Genomic DNA, 21192 nt, shown 5'->3' with positions numbered 1-21192 from the left:
AAAATCTGACTTTTGGCAATTCACTCAAAAATGGTGCCAGAAGCTTGCAAATGATGCCCTGAAAGCTTTGGGGATGGAAACAGAAGGCTTTTTATCACAGGACAAGAAATCAGCCCTCAAAAACTTAACCGGCAGAAAATTTTTTTTTGAAAAAATCCCTAAGCCCCGGTCGGGGTCACAATTTCAGCAAAAATCTGACTTTTGGCAATTCACTCAAAAATGGTGCCAAAAGCTTGAAAATGCTCTCCTGAAAGGTTTGGCACTCGAAACAGAAGGCTTTTTATCACAGGACAAGAAATCCGCCCTCAAAAACTTAACGGGCAGAAAATATTTTTTTGAAAATATCCCTAAGCCCCGGTCGGGGTCACAATTTCAGCAAATTTCTGACTTTTGGCAATTCACTCAAAAATGGTGCCAGAAGCTTGCAAATGATCCCCTGAAAGCTTTGGCGATGGAAACAGAAGGCTTTTTATCACAGGACAAAAAATCAGCCCTCAAAAACTTAACCGGCAGAAAATATTTTTTTGAAAAAATCCCTAAGCCCCGAGGTCACAATTTCAGCAAAAATCTGACTTTTGGCAATTCACTCAAAAATGATGCCAGAAGCTTGCAAATGATCCCCTGAAAGCTTTGGCGATGGAAACAGAAGGCTTTTTATCACAGGACAAGAAATCAGCCCTCAAAAACTTAACCGGCAGAAAATATTTTTTTGAAAAAATCCCTAAGCCCCGGGGTCACAATTTCAGCAAAAATCTGACTTTTGGCAATTCACTCAAAAATGATGCCAGAAGCTTGCAAATGATCCCCTGAAAGCTTTGGCGATGGAAACAGAAGGCTTTTTATCACAGGACAAGAAATCAGCCCTCAAAAACTTAACCGGCAGAAAATATTTTTTTGAAAAAATCCCTAAGCCCCGGGGTCACAATTTCAGCAAAAATCTGACTTTTTGCAATTCACTCAAAAATGGTGCCAAAAGCTTGAAAATGCTCCCCTGAAAGCTTTGGCGATGGAAACAGAAGGCTTTTTATCACAGGACAAGAAATCAGCCCTCAAAAACTTAACCGGCAGAAAATATTTTTTTGAAAAAATCCCTAAGCCCCGGGGTCACAATTTCAGCAAAAATCTGACTTTTGGCAATTCACTCAAAAATGGTGCCAGAAGCTTGCAAATGATCCCCTGAAAGCTTTGGCGATGGAAACAGAAGGCTTTTTATCACAGGACAAGAAATCAGCCCTCAAAAACTTAACCAGCAGAAAATATTTTTTTGAAAAAATCCCTAAGCCCCGGGGTCACAATTTCAGCAAAAATCTGACTTTTGGCAGTTCACTCAAAAATGGTGCCAGAAGCTTGCAAATGATCCCCTGAAAGCTTTGGCGATGGAAACAGAAGGCTTTTTATCACAGGACAAGAAATCAGCCCTCAAAAACTTAACCGGCAGCAAATATTTTTTTGAAAAAATCCCTAAGCCCCGGGGTCACAATTTCAGCAAAAATCTGACTTTTGGCAATTCACTCAAAAATAGTGCCAGAAGCTTGCAAATGATCCCCTGAAAGCTTTGGCGATGGAAACAGAAGGCTTTTTATCACAGGACAAGAAATCAGCCCTCAAAAACGTAACCGGCAGAAAATATTTTTTTGAAAAAATCCCTAAGCCCCAGGGTCACAATTTCAGCAAAAATCTGACTTTTGGCAATTCACTCAAAAATGGTGCCAAAAGCTTGAAAATGCTCTCCTGAAAGGTTTGGCACTCGAAACAGAAGGCTTTTTATCACAGGACAAGAAATCCGCCCTCAAAAACGTAACCGGCAGAAAATATTTTTTTGAAAAAATCCCTAAGCCCCGGGGTCACAATTTCAGCCAAAATCTGACTTTAGGCAGTTCACTCAAAAATGGTGCCAGAAGCTTGCAAATGATCCCCTGAAAGCTTTGGCGATGGAAACAGAAGGCTTTTTATCACAGGACAAGAAATCAGCCCTCAAAAACTTACCCGGCAAAAAATATTTTTTTGAAAAAATCCCTAAGCCCCGGGGTCACAATTTCAGCAAAAATCTGACTTTTGGCAATTCACTCAAAAATGGTGCCAGAAGCTTGCAAATGATCCCCTGAAAGGTTTGGCACTCGAAACAGAAGGCTTTTTATCACAGGACAAGAAATCCGCCCTCAAAAACTTAACCGGCCGAAAATATTTTTTTGAAAAAATCCCTAAGCCCCGGTCGGGGTCACAATTTCAGCAAAAATCTGACTTTTGGCAATTCACTCAAAAATGGTGCCAGAAGCTTGCAAATGATCCCCTGAAAGCTTTGGCGATGGAAACAGAAGGCTTTTTATCACAGGACAAGAAATCAGCCCTCAAAAACGTAACCGGCAGAAAATATTTTTTTGAAAAAATCCCTAAGCCCCGGGGTCACAATTTCAGCCAAAATCTGACTTTTGGCAGTTCACTCAAAAATGGTGCCAGAAGCTTGCAAATGATCCCCTGAAAGCTTTGGCGATGGAAACAGAAGGCTTTTTATCACAGGACAAGAAATCAGCCCTCAAAAACTTAACCGGCAGAAAATATTTTTTTGAAAAAATCCCTAAGCCCCGGGGTCACAATTTCAGCAATAATCTGACTTTTGGCAATTCACGCAAAAATGGTGCCAGAAGCTTGCAAATGATCCCCTGAAAGCTTTGGCGATGGAAACAGAAGGCTTTTTATCACAGGACAAGAAATCAGCCCTCAAAAACTTAACCGGCCGAAAATATTTTTTTGAAAAAATCCCTAAGCCCTGGGGTCACAATTTCAGCCAAAATCTGACTTTTGGCAATTCACTCAAAAATGGTGCCAGAAGCTTGCAAATGATCCCCTGAAAGCTTTGGCGTTGGAAACAGAAGGCTTTTTATCACAGGACAAGAAATCAGCCCTCAAAAACTTAACCGGCAGAAAATATTTTTTTGAAAAAATCCCTAAGCCCCGGGGTCACAATTTCAGCAATAATCTGACTTTTGGCAATTCACTCAAAAATGGTGCCAGAAGCATGCAAATGATCCCCTGAAAGCTTTGGCGATGGAAACAGAAGGCTTTTTATCACAGGACAAGAAATCAGCCCTCAAAAACTTAACCGGCAGAAAATATTTTTTTGAAAAAATCCCTAAGCCCCGGGGTCACAATTTCAGCAAAAATCTGACTTTTTGCAATACACTCAAAAATGGTGCCAAAAGCTTGAAAATGCTCTCCTGAAAGGTTTGGCACTCGAAACAGAAGGCTTTTTATCACAGGACAAGAAATCAGCCCTCAAAAACTTAACGGGCAGAAAATATTTTTTTGAAAAAATCCCTAAGCCCCGGGGTCACAATTTCAGCAAAAATCTGACTTTTGGCAATTCACTCAAAAATAGTGCCAGAAGCTTGCAAATGATCCCCTGAAAGCTTTGGCGATGGAAACAGAAGGCTTTTTATCACAGGACAAGAAATCAGCCCTCAAAAACGTAACCGGCAGAAAATATTTTTTTGAAAAAATCCCTAAGCCCCGGGGTCACAATTTCAGCAAAAATCTGACTTTTGGCAATTCACTCAAAAATGGTGCCAAAAGCTTGAAAATGCTCTCCTGAAAGGTTTGGCACTCGAAACAGAAGGCTTTTTATCACAGGACAAGAAATCCGCCCTCAAAAACTTAACCGGCCGAAAATATTTTTTTGAAAAAATCCCTAAGCCCCGGGGTCACAATTTCAGCCAAAATCTGACTTTTGGCAATTCACTCAAAAATGGTGCCAGAAGCTTGCAAATGATCCCCTGAAAGCTTTGGCGATGGAAACAGAAGGCTTTTTATCACAGGACAAGAAATCAGCCCTCAAAAACGTAACCGGCAGAAAATATTTTTTTGAAAAAATCCCTAAGCCCCGGGGTCACAATTTCAGCCAAAATCTGACTTTAGGCAGTTCACTCAAAAATGGTGCCAGAAGCTTGCAAATGATCCCCTGAAAGCTTTGGCGATGGAAACAGAAGGCTTTTTATCACAGGACAAGAAATCAGCCCTCAAAAACGTAACCGGCAGAAAATATTTTTTTGAAAAAATCCCTAAGCCCCGGGGTCACAATTTCAGCAAAAATCTGACTTTTGGCAATTCACTCAAAAATGGTGCCAGAAGCTTGCAAATGATCCCCTGAAAGCTTTGGCGATGGAAACAGAAGGCTTTTTATCACAGGACAAGAAATCAGCCCTCAAAAACGTAACCGGCAGAAAATATTTTTTTGAAAAAATCCCTAAGCCCCGGGGTCACAATTTCAGCAAAAATCTGACTTTTGGCAATTCACTCAAAAATGGTGCCAAAAGCTTGAAAATGCTCTCCTGAAAGGTTTGGCACTCGAAACAGAAGGCTTTTTATCACAGGACAAGAAATCCGCCCTCAAAAACTTCACCGGCCGAAAATATTTTTTTGAAAAAATCCCTAAGCCCCGGTCGGGGTCACAATTTCAGCAAAAATCTGACTTTTGGCAATTCACTCAAAAATGGTGCCAGAAGCTTGCAAATGATCCCCTGAAAGCTTTGGCGATGGAAACAGAAGGCTTTTTATCACAGGACAAGAAATCAGCCCTCAAAAACGTAACCGGCAGAAAATATTTTTTTGAAAAAATCCCTAAGCCCCGGGGTCACAATTTCAGCCAAAATCTGACTTTTGGCAGTTCACTCAAAAATGGTGCCAGAAGCTTGCAAATGATCCCCTGAAAGCTTTGGCGATGGAAACAGAAGGCTTTTTATCACAGGACAAGAAATCAGCCCTCAAAAACTTAACCGGCAGAAAATATTTTTTTGAAAAAATCCCTAAGCCCCGGGGTCACAATTTCAGCAATAATCTGACTTTTGGCAATTCACGCAAAAATGGTGCCAGAAGCTTGCAAATGATCCCCTGAAAGCTTTGGCGATGGAAACAGAAGGCTTTTTATCACAGGACAAGAAATCAGCCCTCAAAAACTTAACCGGCCGAAAATATTTTTTTGAAAAAATCCCTAAGACCTGGGGTCACAATTTCAGCCAAAATCTGACTTTTGGCAATTCACTCAAAAATGGTGCCAGAAGCTTGCAAATGATCCCCTGAAAGCTTTGGCGTTGGAAACAGAAGGCTTTTTATCACAGGACAAGAAATCAGCCCTCAAAAACGTAACCGGCAGAAAATATTTTTTTGAAAAAATCCCTAAGCCCCGGGGTCACAATTTCAGCAAAAATCTGACTTTTGGCAATTCACTCAAAAATGGTGCCAAAAGCTTGAAAATGCTCTCCTGAAAGGTTTGGCACTCGAAACAGAAGGCTTTTTATCACAGGACAAGAAATCCGCCCTCAAAAACTTCACCGGCCGAAAATATTTTTTTGAAAAAATCCCTAAGCCCCGGTCGGGGTCACAATTTCAGCAAAAATCTGACTTTTGGCAATTCACTCAAAAATGGTGCCAGAAGCTTGCAAATGATCCCCTGAAAGCTTTGGCGATGGAAACAGAAGGCTTTTTATCACAGGACAAGAAATCAGCCCTCAAAAACGTAACCGGCAGAAAATATTTTTTTGAAAAAATCCCTAAGCCCCGGGGTCACAATTTCAGCCAAAATCTGACTTTTGGCAGTTCACTCAAAAATGGTGCCAGAAGCTTGCAAATGATCCCCTGAAAGCTTTGGCGATGGAAACAGAAGGCTTTTTATCACAGGACAAGAAATCAGCCCTCAAAAACTTAACCGGCAGAAAATATTTTTTTGAAAAAATCCCTAAGCCCCGGGGTCACAATTTCAGCAATTATCTGACTTTTGGCAATTCACGCAAAAATGGTGCCAGAAGCTTGCAAATGATCCCCTGAAAGCTTTGGCGATGGAAACAGAAGGCTTTTTATCACAGGACAAGAAATCAGCCCTCAAAAACTTAACCGGCCGAAAATATTTTTTTGAAAAAATCCCTAAGCCCTGGGGTCACAATTTCAGCCAAAATCTGACTTTTGGCAATTCACTCAAAAATGGTGCCAGAAGCTTGCAAATGATCCCCTGAAAGCTTTGGCGTTGGAAACAGAAGGCTTTTTATCACAGGACAAGAAATCAGCCCTCAAAAACTTAACCGGCAGAAAATATTTTTTTGAAAAAATCCCTAAGCCCCGGGGTCACAATTTCAGCAATAATCTGACTTTTGGCAATTCACGCAAAAATGGTGCCAGAAGCTTGCAAATGATGCCCTGAAAGCTTTGGCGATGGAAACAGAAGGCTTTTTATCACAGGACAAGAAATCAGCCCTCAATAACTTAACCGGCAGAAAATATTTTTTTGAAAAAATCCCTAAGTCCCGGGGTCACAATTTCAGCAAAAATCTGACTTTTGGCAGTTCACTCAAAAATGGTTCCAAGAGCTTAAAAAGGCTCCCCTGAAAGGTTTGGCACTCGAAACAGAAGGCTTTTTATCACAGGACAAGAAATCAGCCCTCAAAAACTTAACCGGCAGAAAATATTTTTTTGAAAAAATCCCTAAGCCCCCGCCGGGGTCACAATTTCAGCAAAAATCTGACTTTTGGCAATTCACTCAAAAATGGTAGCAGAAGCTTGCAAATGATCCCCTGAAAGCTTTGGCGATGGAAACAGAAGGCTTTTTATCACAGGACAAGAAATCAGCCATCAAAAACGTAACCGGCAGAAAATAGATTTTTGAAAAAATCCCTAAGCCCCGGGGTCACAATTTCAGCAAAAATCTGACTTTTGGCAATTCACTCAAAAATGGTGCCAGAAGCATGCAAATGATCCCCTGAAAGCTTTGGCGATGGAAACAGAAGGCTTTTTATCACAGGACAAGAAATCAGCCCTCAAAAACTTAACCGGCAGAAAATATTTTTTTGAAAAAATCCCTAAGCCCCGGGGTCACAATTTCAGCAAAAATCTGACTTTTTGCAATACACTCAAAAATGGTGCCAAAAGCTTGAAAATGCTCTCCTGAAAGGTTTGGCACTCGAAACAGAAGGCTTTTTATCACAGGACAAGAAATCAGCCCTCAAAAACTTAACGGGCAGAAAATATTTTTTTGAAAATATCCCTAAGCCCCGGTCGGGGTCACAATTTCAGCAAAAATCTGACTTTTGGCAATTCACTCAAAAATGGTGCCAGAAGCTTGCAAATGATCCCCTGAAAGCTTTGGCGATGGAAACAGAAGGCTTTTTATCACAGGACAAGAAATCAGCCCTCAAAAACTTAACCGGCAGAAAATATTTTTTTGAAAAAATCCCTAAGCCCCGGTCGGGGTCACAATTTCAGCAAAAATCTGACTTTTGGCAATTCACTCAAAAATGGTGCCAGAAGCTTGCAAATGATGCCCTGAAAGCTTTGGCGATGGAAACAGAAGGCTTTTTATCACAGGACAAGAAATCAGCCCTCAAAAACTTAACCGGCAGAAAATATTTTTTTGAAAAAATCCCTAAGGCCCGGGGTCACAGTTTCAGCAATAATCTGACTTTTGGCAATTCACTCAAAAATGGTGCCAGAAGCTTGCAAATGATCCCCTGAAAGCTTTGGCGATGGAAACAGAAGGCTTTTTATCACAGGACAAGAAATCAGCCCTCAAAAACTTAACCGGCCGAAAATATTTTTTTGAAAAAATCCCTAAGCCCCGGGGTCACAATTTCAGCCAAAATCTGACTTTTGGCAATTCACTCAAAAATGGTGCCAGAAGCTTGCAAATGATCCCCTGAAAGCTTTGGCGTTGGAAACAGAAGGCTTTTTATCACAGGACAAGAAATCAGCCCTCAAAAACTTAACCGGCAGAAAATATTTTTTTGAAAAAATCCCTAAGCCCCGGGGTCACAATTTCAGCAAAAATCTGACTTTTGGCAGTTCACTCAAAAATGGTTCCAAGAGCTTAAAAAGGCTCCCCTGAAAGGTTTGGCACTCGAAACAGAAGGCTTTTTATCACAGGAAAAGAAATCAGCCCTCAAAAACTTAACCGGCAGAAAATATTTTTTTGAAAAAATCCCTAAGCCCCGGCCGGGGTCACAATTTCAGCAAAAATCTGACTTTTGGCAATTCACTCAAAAATGGTAGCAGAAGCTTGCAAATGATCCCCTGAAAGCTTTGGCGATGGAAACAGAAGGCTTTTTATCACAGGACAAGAAATCAGCCCTCAAAAACGTAACCGGCAGAAAATAGATTTTTGAAAAAATCCCTAAGCCCCGGGGTCACAATTTCAGCAAAAATCTGACTTTTGGCAATTCACTCAAAAATGGTGCCAGAAGGTGGCAAATGATCCCCTGAAAGCTTTGGCGATGGAAACAGAAGGCATTTTAGAACAGGACAAGAAATCAGCCCTCAAAAACTTAACCGGCAGAAAATGTTTTTTTGAAAAAATCCCTAAGCCCCGGGGTCACAATTTCAGCAAAAATCTGACTTTTGGCAATTCACTCAAAAATGGTGCCAGAAGCTTGCAAATGATCCCCTGAAAGCTTTGGCGATGGAAACAGAAGGCTTTTTATCACAGGACAAGAAATCAGCCCTCAAAAACTTAACCGGCAGAAAATATTCTTTTGAAAAAATCCCTAAGCCCCGGCCGGGGTCACAATTTCAGCAAGAATCTGACTTTTGGCAATTCACTCAAAAATGGTGCCAGAAGCTTGCAAATGATCCCCTGAAAGCGTTGGCGATGGAAACAGAAGGCTTTTTATCACAGGACAAGAAATCAGCCCTCAAAAACTTAACCGGCAGAAAATATTATTTTGAAAAAATCCCTAAGCCTTGGGGTCACAATTTCAGCAATAATCTGACTTTTGGCAATTCACGCAAAAATGGTGCCAGAAGCTTGCAAATGATCCCCTGAAAGCTTTGGCGATGGAAACAGAAGGCTTTTTATCACAAGACAAGAAATCAGCCCTCAAAAACGTAACCGGCAGAAAATATTTTTTTGAAAAAATCCCTAAGCCCCGGGGTCACAATTTCAGCAAAAATCTGACTTTTGGCAATTCACTCAAAAATGGTGCCAGAAGCTTGCAAATGATCCCCTGAAAGCTTTGGCGATGGAAACAGAAGGCTTTTTATCACAGGACAAGAAATCAGCCCTTAAAAATCTTAACCGGCAGAAAATATTTTTTTGAAAAAATCCCTAAGCCCCGGGGTCACAATTTCAGCAAAAATCTGACTTTTGGCAGTTCACTCAAAAATGGTTCCAAGAGCTTAAAAAGGCTCCCCTGAAAGGTTTGGCACTCGAAACAGAAGGCTTTTTATCACAGGACAAGAAATCAGCCCTCAAAAACATAACCGGCAGAAAATATTTTTTTGAAAAAATCCCTAAGCCCCGGCCGGGGTCACAATTTCAGCAAAAATCTGACTTTTGGCAATTCACTCAAAAATGGTGCCAGAAGCTTGCAAATGATTCCCTGAAAGCTTTGGCGATGGAAACAGAAGGCTTTTTATCACAGGACAAGAAATCAGCCATCAAAAACTTAACCGGCAGAAAATATTTTTTTGAAAAAATCCCTAAGCCCCAGCCGGGATCACAATTTCAGCCAAAATCTGACTTTTGGCAATTCACTCAAAAATGGTGCCAGAAGCTTGCAAATGATCCCCTGAAAGCTTTGGCGTTGGAAACAGAAGGCTTTTTATCACAGGACAAGAAATCAGCCCTCAAAAACTTAACCGGCAGAAAATATTTTTTTGAAAAAATCCCTAAGCCCCGGGGTCACAATTTCAGCAATAATCTGACTTTTGGCAATTCACGCAAAAATGGTGCCAGAGGCTTGCAAATGATCCCCTGAAAGCTTTGGCGATGGAAACAGAAGGCTTTTTATCACAGGACAAGAAATCAGCCCTCAATAACTTAACCGGCAGAAAATATTTTTTTGAAAAAATCCCTAAGCCCCGGGGTCACAATTTCAGCAAAAATCTGACTTTTGGCAGTTCACTCAAAAATGGTTCCAAGAGCTTAAAAAGGCTCCCCTGAAAGGTTTGGCACTCGAAACAGAAGGCTTTTTATCACAGGAAAAGAAATCAGCCCTCAAAAACTTAACCGGCAGAAAATATTTTTTTGAAAAAATCCCTAAGCCCCGGCCGGGGTCACAATTTCAGCAAAAATCTGACTTTTGGCAATTCACTCAAAAATGGTAGCAGAAGCTTGCAAATGATCCCCTGAAAGCTTTGGCGATGGAAACAGAAGGCTTTTTATCACAGGACAAGAAATCAGCCCTCAAAAACGTAACCGGCAGAAAATAGATTTTTGAAAAAATCCCTAAGCCCCGGGGTCACAATTTCAGCAAAAATCTGACTTTTGGCAATTCACTCAAAAATGGTGCCAGAAGGTGGCAAATGATCCCCTGAAAGCTTTGGCGATGGAAACAGAAGGCATTTTAGAACAGGACAAGAAATCAGCCCTCAAAAACTTAACCGGCAGAAAATGTTTTTTTGAAAAAATCCCTAAGCCCCGGGGTCACAATTTCAGCAAAAATCTGACTTTTGGCAATTCACTCAAAAATGGTGCCAGAAGCTTGCAAATGATCCCCTGAAAGCTTTGGCGATGGAAACAGAAGGCTTTTTATCACAGGACAAGAAATCAGCCCTCAAAAACTTAACCGGCAGAAAATATTCTTTTGAAAAAATCCCTAAGCCCCGGCCGGGGTCACAATTTCAGCAAGAATCTGACTTTTGGCAATTCACTCAAAAATGGTGCCAGAAGCTTGCAAATGATCCCCTGAAAGCGTTGGCGATGGAAACAGAAGGCTTTTTATCACAGGACAAGAAATCAGCCCTCAAAAACTTAACCGGCAGAAAATATTATTTTGAAAAAATCCCTAAGCCCCGGCCGGGGTGACAATTTCAGCAAAAATCTGACTTTTGGCAATTCACTCAAAAATGGTGCCAGAAGCTTGCAAATGATCCCCTGAAAGCTTTGGCGATGGAAACAGAAGGCTTTTTATCACAGGACAAGAAATCAGCCATCAAAAACTTAACCGGCAGAAAATATTTTTTTGAAAAAATCCCTAAGCCCCAGCCGGGGTCACAATTTCAGCAAAAATCTGACTTTTGGCAATTCACTCATAAATGGTGCCAGAAGCTTGCAAATGACCCCCTGAAAGCTTTGGCGATGGAAACAGAAGGCTTTTTATCACAGGACAAGAAATCAGCCCTCAAAAACTTAACCGGCAGAAAATATTTTTTTGAAAAAATCCCTAAGCCCCGGGGTCACAATTTCAGCAAAAATCTGACTTTTGGCAGTTCACTCAAAAATGGTTCCAAGAGCTTAAATATGCTCCCCTGAAAGGTTTGGCACTCGAAACAGAAGGCTTTTTATCACAGGACAAGAAATCAGCCCTCAAAAACTTAACCGGCAGAAAATATTTTTTTGAAAAAATCCCTAAGACCCGGGGTCACAATTTCAGCAAAAATCTGACTTTTGGCAGTTCACTCAAAAATGGTTCCAAGAGCTTAAAAAGGCTCCCCTGAAAGGTTTGGCACTCGAAACAGAAGGCTTTTTATCACAGGACAAGAAATCAGCCCTCAAAAACTTAACCGGCAGAAAATATTTTTTTGAAAAAATCCCTAAGCCCCGGCCGGGGTCACAATTTCAGCAAAAATCTGACTTTTGGCAATTCACTCAAAAATGGTGCCAGGAGCTTGCAAATGATCCCCTGAAAGCTTTGGCGATGGAAACAGAAGGCTTTTTATCAAAGGACAAGAAATCAGCCCTCAAAAACGTAACCGGCAGAAAATATTTTTTTGAAAAAATCCCTAAGCCCCGGGGTCACAATTTCAGCAAAAATCTGACTTTTGGCAATTCACTCAAAAATGGTGCCAGAAGCTTGCAAATGATCCCCTGAAAGCTTTGGCGATGGAAACAGAAGGCTTTTTATCACAGGACAAGAAATCAGCCCTCAAAAACTTAACCGGCAGAAAATATTTTTTTGAAAAAATCCCTAAGCCCCGGGGTCACAATTTCAGCAAAAATCTGACTTTTGGCAGTTCACTCAAAAATGGTGCCAGAAGCTTGCAAATGATCCCCTGAAAGCTTTGGCGTTGGAAACAGAAGGCTTTTTATCACAGGACAAGAAATCAGCCCTCAAAAACGTAACCGGCAGAAAATATTTTTTTGAAAAAATCCCTAAGCCCCGGGGTCACAATTTCAGCAATAATCTGACTTTTGGCAATTCACGTAAAAATGGTGCCAGAGGCTTGCAAATGATCCCCTGAAAGCTTTGGCGATGGAAACAGAAGGCTTTTTATCACAGGACAAGAAATCAGCCCTCAATAACTTAACCGGCAGAAAATATTTTTTTGAAAAAATCCCTAAGCCCCGGGGTCACAATTTCAGCAAAAATCTGACTTTTGGCAGTTCACTCAAAAATGGTTCCAAGAGCTTAAAAAGGCTCCCCTGAAAGGTTTGGCACTCGAAACAGAAGGCTTTTTATCACAGGACAAGAAATCAGCCCTCAAAAACTTAACCGGCAGAAAATATTTTTTTGAAAAAATCCCTAAGCCCCGGGGTCACAATTTCAGCAAAAATATGACTTTTGGCAGTTCACTCAAAAATGGTTCCAAGAGCTTAAAAAGGCTCCCCTGAAAGGTTTGGCACTCGAAACAGAAGGCTTTTTATCACAGGACAAGAAATCAGCCCTCAAAAACTTAACTGGCAGAAAATATTTTTTTGAAAAAATCCCTAAGCCCCGGCCGGGGTCACAATTTCAGCAAAAATCTGACTTTTGGCAATTCACTCAAAAATGGTAGCAGAAGCTTGCAAATGATCCCCTGAAAGCTTTGGCGATGGAAACAGAAGGCTTTTTATCACAGGACAAGAAATCAGCCCTCAAAAACGTAACCGGCAGAAAATAGATTTTTGAAAAAATCCCTAAGCCCCGGGGTCACAATTTCAGCAAAAATCTGACTTTTGGAAATTCACTCAAAAATGGTGCCAGAAGGTGGCAAATGATCCCCTGAAAGCTTTGGCGATGGAAACAGAAGGCATTTTAGAACAGGACAAGAAATCAGCCCTCAAAAACTTAACCGGCAGAAAATATTTTTTTGAAAAAATCCCTAAGCCCCAGCCGGGGTCACAATTTCAGCAAAAATCTGACTTTTGGCAATTCACTCATAAATGGTTCCAGAAGCTTGCAAATGACCCCCTGAAAGCTTTGGCGATGGAAACAGAAGGCTTTTTATCACAGGACAAGAAATCAGCCCTCAAAAACTTAACCGGCAGAAATTTTTTTTTGAAAAAATCCCTAAGCCCCGGGGTCACAATTTCAGCAAAAATCTGACTTTTGGCAGTTCACTCAAAAATGGTTCCAAGAGCTTAAAAATGCTCCCCTGAAAGGTTTGCCACTCGAAACAGAAGGCTTTTTATCACAGGACAAGAAATCAGCCCTCAAAAACTTAACCGGCAGAAAATATTTTTTTGAAAAAATCCCTAAGACCCGGGGTCACAATTTCAGCAAAAATCTGACTTTTGGCAGTTCACTCAAAAATGGTTCCAAGAGCTTAAAAAGGCTCCCCTGAAAGGTTTGGCACTCGAAACAGAAGGCTTTTTATCACAGGACAAGAAATCAGCCCTCAAAAACTTAACCGGCAGAAAATATTTTTTTGAAAAAATCCCTAAGCCCCGGCCGGGGTCACAATTTCAGCAAAAATCTGACTTTTGGCAATTCACTCAAAAATGGTGCCAGGAGCTTGCAAATGATCCCCTGAAAGCTTTGGCGATGGAAACAGAAGGCTTTTTATCACAGGACAAGAAATCAGCCCTCAAAAACGTAACCGGCAGAAAATATTTTTTTGAAAAAATCCCTAAGCCCCGGGGTCACAATTTCAGCAAAAATCTGACTTTTGGCAATTCACTCAAAAATGGTGCCAGAAGCTTGCAAATGATCCCCTGAAAGCTTTGGCGATGGAAACAGAAGGCTTTTTATCACAGGACAAGAAATCAGCCCTCAAAAACTTAACCGGCAGAAAATATTTTTTTGAAAAAATCCCTAAGCCCCTGCCGGGGTCACAATTTCAGCAAAAATCTGACTTTTGGCAATTCACTCAAAAATGGTGCCAGAAGCTTGCAAATGATCCCCTGAAAGCTTTGGCGATGGAAACAGAAGGCTTTTTATCACAAGACAAGAAATCAGCCCTCAAAAACGTAACCGGCAGAAAATATTTTTTTGAAAAAATCCCTAAGCCCCGGCCAGGGTCACAATTTCAGCAAAAATCTGACTTTTGGCAATTCACTCAAAAATGGTGCCAGAAGCTTGCAAATGATCCCCTGAAAGCTTTGGCGATGGAAACAGAAGGCTTTTTATCACAGGACAAGAAATCAGCCCTCAAAAACATAACCGGCAGAAAATATTTTTTTGAAAAAAATCCCTAAGCCCCGGGGTCACAATTTCAGCAAAAATCTGACTTTTGGCAATTCACTCAAAAATGGTGCCAGAAGCTTGCAAATGATCCCCTGAAAGCTTTGGCGATGGAAACAGAAGGCTTTTTAGAACAGGACAAGAAATCAGCCCTCAAAAATGTAACCGGCAGAAAATATTTTTTTGAAAAAATCCCTAAGCCCCGGGTCACAATTTCAGCAAAAATCTGACTTTTGGCAATTCACTCAAAAATGGTGCCAGAAGCTTGCAAATGATCCCCTGAAGGCTTTGGTGATGGAAACAGAAGGCTTTTTATCACAGGACAAGAAATCAGCCCTCAAAAACTTAACCGGCAGAAAATATTTTTTTGAAAAAATCCCTAAGCCCCGGGGTCACAATTTCAGCAAAAATCTGACTTTTGGCAATTCACTCAAAAATGGTGCCAGAAGCTTGCAAATGATCCCCTGAAAGCTTTGGCGATGGAAACAGAAGGCTTTTTATCACAGGACAAGAAATCAGCCCTCAAAAACTTAACCGGCGGAAAATATTTTTTTGAAAAAATCCCTAAGCCCCGGGGTCACAATTTCAGCAAAAATCTGACTTTTGGCAATTCACTCAAAAATGGTGCCAGAAGCTTGCAAATGATCCCCTGAAAGCTTTGGCGATGGAAACAGAAGGCTTTTTATCACAGGACAAGAAATCAGCCCTCAAAAACTTAACGGGCAGAAAATATTTTTTTGAAAAAATCCCTAAGCCCCGGGGTCACAATTTCAGCAATAATCTGACTTTTGGCAATTCACGCAAAAATGGTGCCAGAGGCTTGCAAATGATCCCCTGAAAGCTTTGGCGATGGAAACAGAAGGCTTTTTATCACAGGACAAGAAATCAGCCCTCAATAACTTAACCGGCAGAAAATATTTTTTTGAAAAAATCCCTAAGCCCCGGGGTCACAATTTCAGCAAAAATCTGACTTTTGGCAGTTCACTCAAAAATGGTTCCAAGAGCTTAAAAAGGCTCCCCTGAAAGGTTTGGCACTCGAAACAGAAGGCTTTTTATCACAGGACAAGAAATCAGCCCTCAAAAACTTAACCGGCAGAAAATATTTTTTTGAAAAAATCCCTAAGCCCCGGCCGGGGTCACAGTTTCAGCAAAAATCTGACTTTTGGCAATTCACTCAAAAATGGTAGCAGAAGCTTGCAAATGATCCCCTGAAAGCTTTGGCGATGGAAACAGAAGGCTTTTTATCACAGGACAAGAAATCAGCCCTCAAAAACGTAACCGGCAGAAAATAGATTTTTGAAAAAATCCCTAAGCCCCGGGGTCACAATTTCAGCAAAAATCTGACTTTTGGCAATTCACTCAAAAATGGTGCCAGAAGGTGGCAAATGATCCCCTGAAAGCTTTGGCGATGGAAACAGAAGGCATTTTAGAACAGGACAAGAAATCAGCCCTCAAAAACTTAACCGGCAGAAAATATTCTTTTGAAAAAATCCCTAAGCCCCGGTCGGGGTCACAATTTCAGCAAAAATCTGACTTTTGGCAATTCACTCAAAAATGGTGCCAGAAGCTTGCAAATGATCCCCTGAAAGCGTTGGCGATGGAAACAGAAGGCTTTTTATCACAGGACAAGAAATCAGCCCTCAAAAACTTAACCGGCAGAAAATATTATTTTGAAAAAATCCCTAAGCCCCGGGGTCACAATTTCAGCAATAATCTGACTTTTGGCAATTCACGCAAAAATGGTGCCAGAAGCTTGCAAATGATCCCCTGAAAGCTTTGGCGATGGAAACAGAAGGCTTTTTATCACAAGACAAGAAATCAGCCCTCAAAAACGTAACCGGCAGAAAATATTTTTTTGAAAAAATCCCTAAGCCCCGGGGTCACAATTTCAGCAAAAATCTGACTTTTGGCAATTCACTCAAAAATGGTGCCAGAAGCTTGCAAATGATCCCCTGAAAGCTTTGGCGATGGAAACAGAAGGCTTTTTATCACAGGACAAGAAATCAGCCCTTAAAAATCTTAACCGGCAGAAAATATTTTTTTGAAAAAATCCCTAAGCCCCGGGGTCACAATTTCAGCAAAAATCTGACTTTTGGCAGTTCACTCAAAAATGGTTCCAAGAGCTTAAAAAGGCTCCCCTGAAAGGTTTGGCACTCGAAACAGAAGGCTTTTTATCACAGGACAAGAAATCAGCCCTCAAAAACATAACCGGCAGAAAATATTTTTTTGAAAAAATCCCTAAGCCCCGGCCGGGGTCACAATTTCAGCAAAAATCTGACTTTTGGCAATTCACTCAAAAATGGTAGCAGAAGCTTGCAAATGATCCCCTGAAAGCTTTGGCGATGGAAACAGAAGGCTTTTTATCACAGGACAAGAAATCAGCCCTCAAAAACGTAACCGGCAGAAAATATTTTTTTGAAAAAATCCCTAAGCCCCGGGGTCATAATTTCAGCAAAAATCTGACTTTTGGCAATTCACTCAAAAATGGTGCCAGAAGCTTGCAAATGATCCCCTGAAAGCTTTGGCGATGGAAACAGAAGGCTTTTTAGAACAGGACAAGAAATCAGCCCTCAAAAATGTAACCGGCAGAAAATATTTTTTTGAAAAAATCCCTAAGCCCCGGGTCACAATTTCAGCAAAAATCTGACTTTTGGCAATTCACTCAAAAATGGTGCCAGAAGCTTGCAAATGATCCCCTGAAGGCTTTGGTGATGGAAACAGAAGGCTTTTTATCACAGGACAAGAAATCAGCCCTCAAAAACTTAACCGGCAGAAAATATTTTTTTGAAAAAATCCCTAAGCCCCGGGGTCAAAATTTCAGCAAAAATCTGACTTTTGGCAGTTCACTCATAAATGGTTCCAAGAGCTTAAAAAGGCTCCCCTGAAAGGTTTGTCACTCGAAACAGAAGGCTTTTTATCACAGGACAAGAAATCAGCCCTCAAAAACTTAACCGGCAGAAAATATTTTTTTGAAAAAATCCCTAAGCCCCGGGGTCACAATTTCAGCAAAAATCTGACTTTTGGCAATTCACTCAAAAATGGTGCCAGAAGCTTGCAAATGATCCCCTGAAAGCTTTGGCGATGGAAACAGAAGGCTTTTTATCACAGGACAAGAAATCAGCCCTCAAAAACTTAACGGGCAGAAAATATTTTTTTGAAAAAATCCCTAAGCCCCGGGGTCACAATTTCAGCAATAATCTGACTTTTGGCAATTCACGCAAAAATGGTGCCAGAGGCTTGCAAATGATCCCCTGAAAGCTTTGGCGATGGAAACAGAAGGCTTTTTATCACAGGACAAGAAATCAGCCCTCAATAACTTAACCGGCAGAAAATATTTTTTTGAAAAAATCCCTAAGCCCCGGGGTCACAATTTCAGCAAAAATCTGACTTTTGGCAGTTCACTCAAAAATGGTTCCAAGAGCGTAAAAAGGCTCCCCTGAAAGGTTTGGCACTCGAAACAGAAGGCTTTTTATCACAGGACAAGAAATCAGCCCTCAAAAACTTAACCGGCAGAAAATATTTTTTTGAAAAAATCCCTAAGCCCCGGCCGGGGTCACAGTTTCAGCAAAAATCTGACTTTTGGCAATTCACTCAAAAATGGTAGCAGAAGCTTGCAAATGATCCCCTGAAAGCTTTGGCGATGGAAACAGAAGGCTTTTTATCACAGGACAAGAAATCAGCCCTCAAAAACGTAACCGGCAGAAAATAGATTTTTGAAAAAATCCCTAAGCCCCGGGGTCACAATTTCAGCAAAAATCTGACTTTTGGCAATTCACTCTAAAATGGTGCCAGAAGGTGGCAAATGATCCCCTGAAAGCTTTGGCTATGGAAACAGAAGGCATTTTAGAACAGGACAAGAAATCAGCCCTCAAAAACTTAACCGGCAGAAAATATTTTTTTGAAAAAACCCCTAAGCCCCGGGGTCACAATTTCAGCAAAAATCTGACTTTTGGCAATTCACTCAAAAATGGTGCCAGAAGCTTGCAAATGATCCCCTGAAAGCTTTGGCGATGGAAACAGAAGGCTTTTTATCACAGGACAAGAAATCAGCCCTCAAAAACTTAACCGGCAGAAAATATTCTTTTGAAAAAATCCCTAAGCCCCGGCCGGGGTCACAATTTCAGCAAAAATCTGACTTTTGGCAATTCACTCAAAAATGGTGCCAGAAGCTTGCAAATGATCCCCTGAAAGCGTTGGCGATGGAAACAGAAGGCTTTTTATCACAGGACAAGAAATCAGCCCTCAAAAACTTAACCGGCAGAAAATATTATTTTGAAAAAATCCCTAAGCCCCGGGGTCACAATTTCAGCAATAATCTGACTTTTGGCAATTCACGCAAAAATGGTGCCAGAAGCTTGCAAATGATCCCCTGAAAGCTTTGGCGATGGAAACAGAAGGCTTTTTATCACAAGACAAGAAATCAGCCCTCAAAAACGTAACCGGCAGAAAATATTTTTTTGAAAAAATCCCTAAGCCCCGGGGTCACAATTTCAGCAAAAATCTGACTTTTGGCAATTCACTCAAAAATGGTGCCAGAAGCTTGCAAATGATCCCCTGAAAGCTTTGGCGATGGAAACAGAAGGCTTTTTATCACAGGACAAGAAATCAGCCCTTAAAAATCTTAACCGGCAGAAAATATTTTTTTGAAAAAATCCCTAAGCCCCGGGGTCACAATTTCAGCAAAAATCTGACTTTTGGCAGTTCACTCAAAAATGGTTCCAAGAGCTTAAAAAGGCTCCCCTGAAAGGTTTGGCACTCGAAACAGAAGGCTTTTTATCACAGGACAAGAAATCAGCCCTCAAAAACATAACCGGCAGAAAATATTTTTTTGAAAAAATCCCTAAGCCCCGGCCGGGGTCACAATTTCAGCAAAAATCTGACTTTTGGCAATTCACTCAAAAATGGTAGCAGAAGCTTGCAAATGATCCCCTGAAAGCTTTGGCGATGGAAACAGAAGGCTTTTTATCACAGGACAAGAAATCAGCCCTCAAAAACGTAACCGGCAGAAAATATTTTTTTGAAAAAATCCCTAAGCCCCGGGGTCACAATTTCAGCAAAAATCTGACTTTTGGCAATTCACTCAAAAATGGTGCCAGAAGCTTGCAAGTGATCCCCTGAAAGCTTTGGCGATGGAAACAGAAGGCTTTTTATCACAGGACAAGAAATCAGCCCTCAAAAACTTAACCGGCAGAAAATATTTTTTTGAAAAAATCCCTAAGCCCCAGCCGGGGTCACAATTTCAGCAAAAATCTGACTTTTGGCAATTCACTCATAAATGGTGCCAGAAGCTTGCAAATGACCCCCTGAAAGATTTGGCGATGGAAACAGAAGGCTTCTTATCACAGGACAAGAAATCAGCCCTCAAAAACTTAACCGGCAGAAAATATTTTTTTGAAAAAATCCCTAAGCCCCGGGGTCACAATTTCAGCAAAAATCTGACTTTTGGCAGTTCACTCAAAAATGGTTCCAAGAGCTTAAAAATGCTCCCCTGAAAGGTTTGGCACTCGAAACAGAAGGCTTTTTATCACAGGACAAGAAATCAGCCCTCAAAAACTTAACCGGCAGAAAATAATTTTTTTGAAAAAATCCCTAAGACCCGGGGTCACAATTTCAGCAAAAATCTGACTTTTGGCAGTTCACTCAAAAATGGTTCCAAGAGCTTAAAAAGGCTCCCCTGAAAGGTTTGGCACTCGAAACAGAAGGCTTTTTATCACAGGACAAGAAATCAGCCCTCAAAAACTTAACCGGCAGAAAATATTTTTTTGAAAAAATCCCTAAGCCCCGGCCGGGGTCACAATTTCAGCAAAAATCTGACTTTTGGCAATTCACTCAAAAATGGTGCCAGGAGCTTGCAAATGATCCCCTGAAAGCTTTGGCGATGGAAACAGAAGGCTTTTTATCACAGGACAAGAAATCAGCCCTCAAAAACGTAACCGGCAGAAAATATTTTTTTGAAAAAATCCCTAAGCCCCGGGGTCACAATTTCAGCAAAAATCTGACTTTTGGCAATTCACTCAAAAATGGTGCCAGAAGCTTGCAAATGATCCCCTGAAAGCTTTGGCGATGGAAACAGAAGGCTTTTTATCACAGGACAAGAAATCAGCCCTCAAAAACTTAACCGGCAGAAAATATTTTTTTGAAAAAATCCCTAAGCCCCGGGGTCACAATTTCAGCAAAAATCTGACTTTTGGCAATGCACTCAAAAATGGTGCCAGAAGCTTGCAAATGATCCCCTGAAAGCTTTGGCGATGGAAACAGAAGGCTTTTTATCACAGGACAAGAAATCAGCCCTCAAAAACGTAACCGGCAGAAAATATATTTTTGAAAAAATCCCTAAGCCCCTGCCGGGGTCACAATTTCAGCAAAAATCTGACTTTTGGCAATTCACTCAAAAATGGTGCCAGAAGCTTGCAAATGATCCCCTGAAAGCTTTGGCGATGGAAACAGAAGGCTTTTTATCACAAGACAAGAAATCAGCCCTCAAAAACGTAACCGGCAGAAAATATTTTTTTGAAAAAATCCCTAAGCCCCGGGGTCACAATTTCAGCAAAAATCTGACTTTTGGCAATTCACTCAAAAATGGTGCCAGAAGCTTGCAAATGATCCCCTGAAAGCTTTGGCGATGGAAACAGAAGGCTTTTTATCACAGGACAAGAAATCAGCCCTCAAAAATGTAACCGGCAGAAAATATTCTTTTGAAAAAATCCCTAAGCCCCGGGGTCACAATTTCAGCAAAAATCTGACTTTTGGCAATTCACTCAAAAATGGTGCCAGAAGCTTGCAAATGATCCCCTGAAAGCTTTGGCGATGGAAACAGAAGGCTTTTTATCACAGGACAAGAAATCAGCCCTTAAAAATCTTAACCGGCAGAAAATATTTTTTTGAAAAAATCCCT

The sequence above is a fragment of the Podarcis vaucheri genome, assembly GCF_965113315.1.
Source record: "Podarcis vaucheri genome assembly, chromosome: 9".
NCBI lineage: Eukaryota > Metazoa > Chordata > Lepidosauria > Squamata > Lacertidae > Podarcis > Podarcis vaucheri.
Note: the sequence above shows the minus strand (reverse complement) of the source record.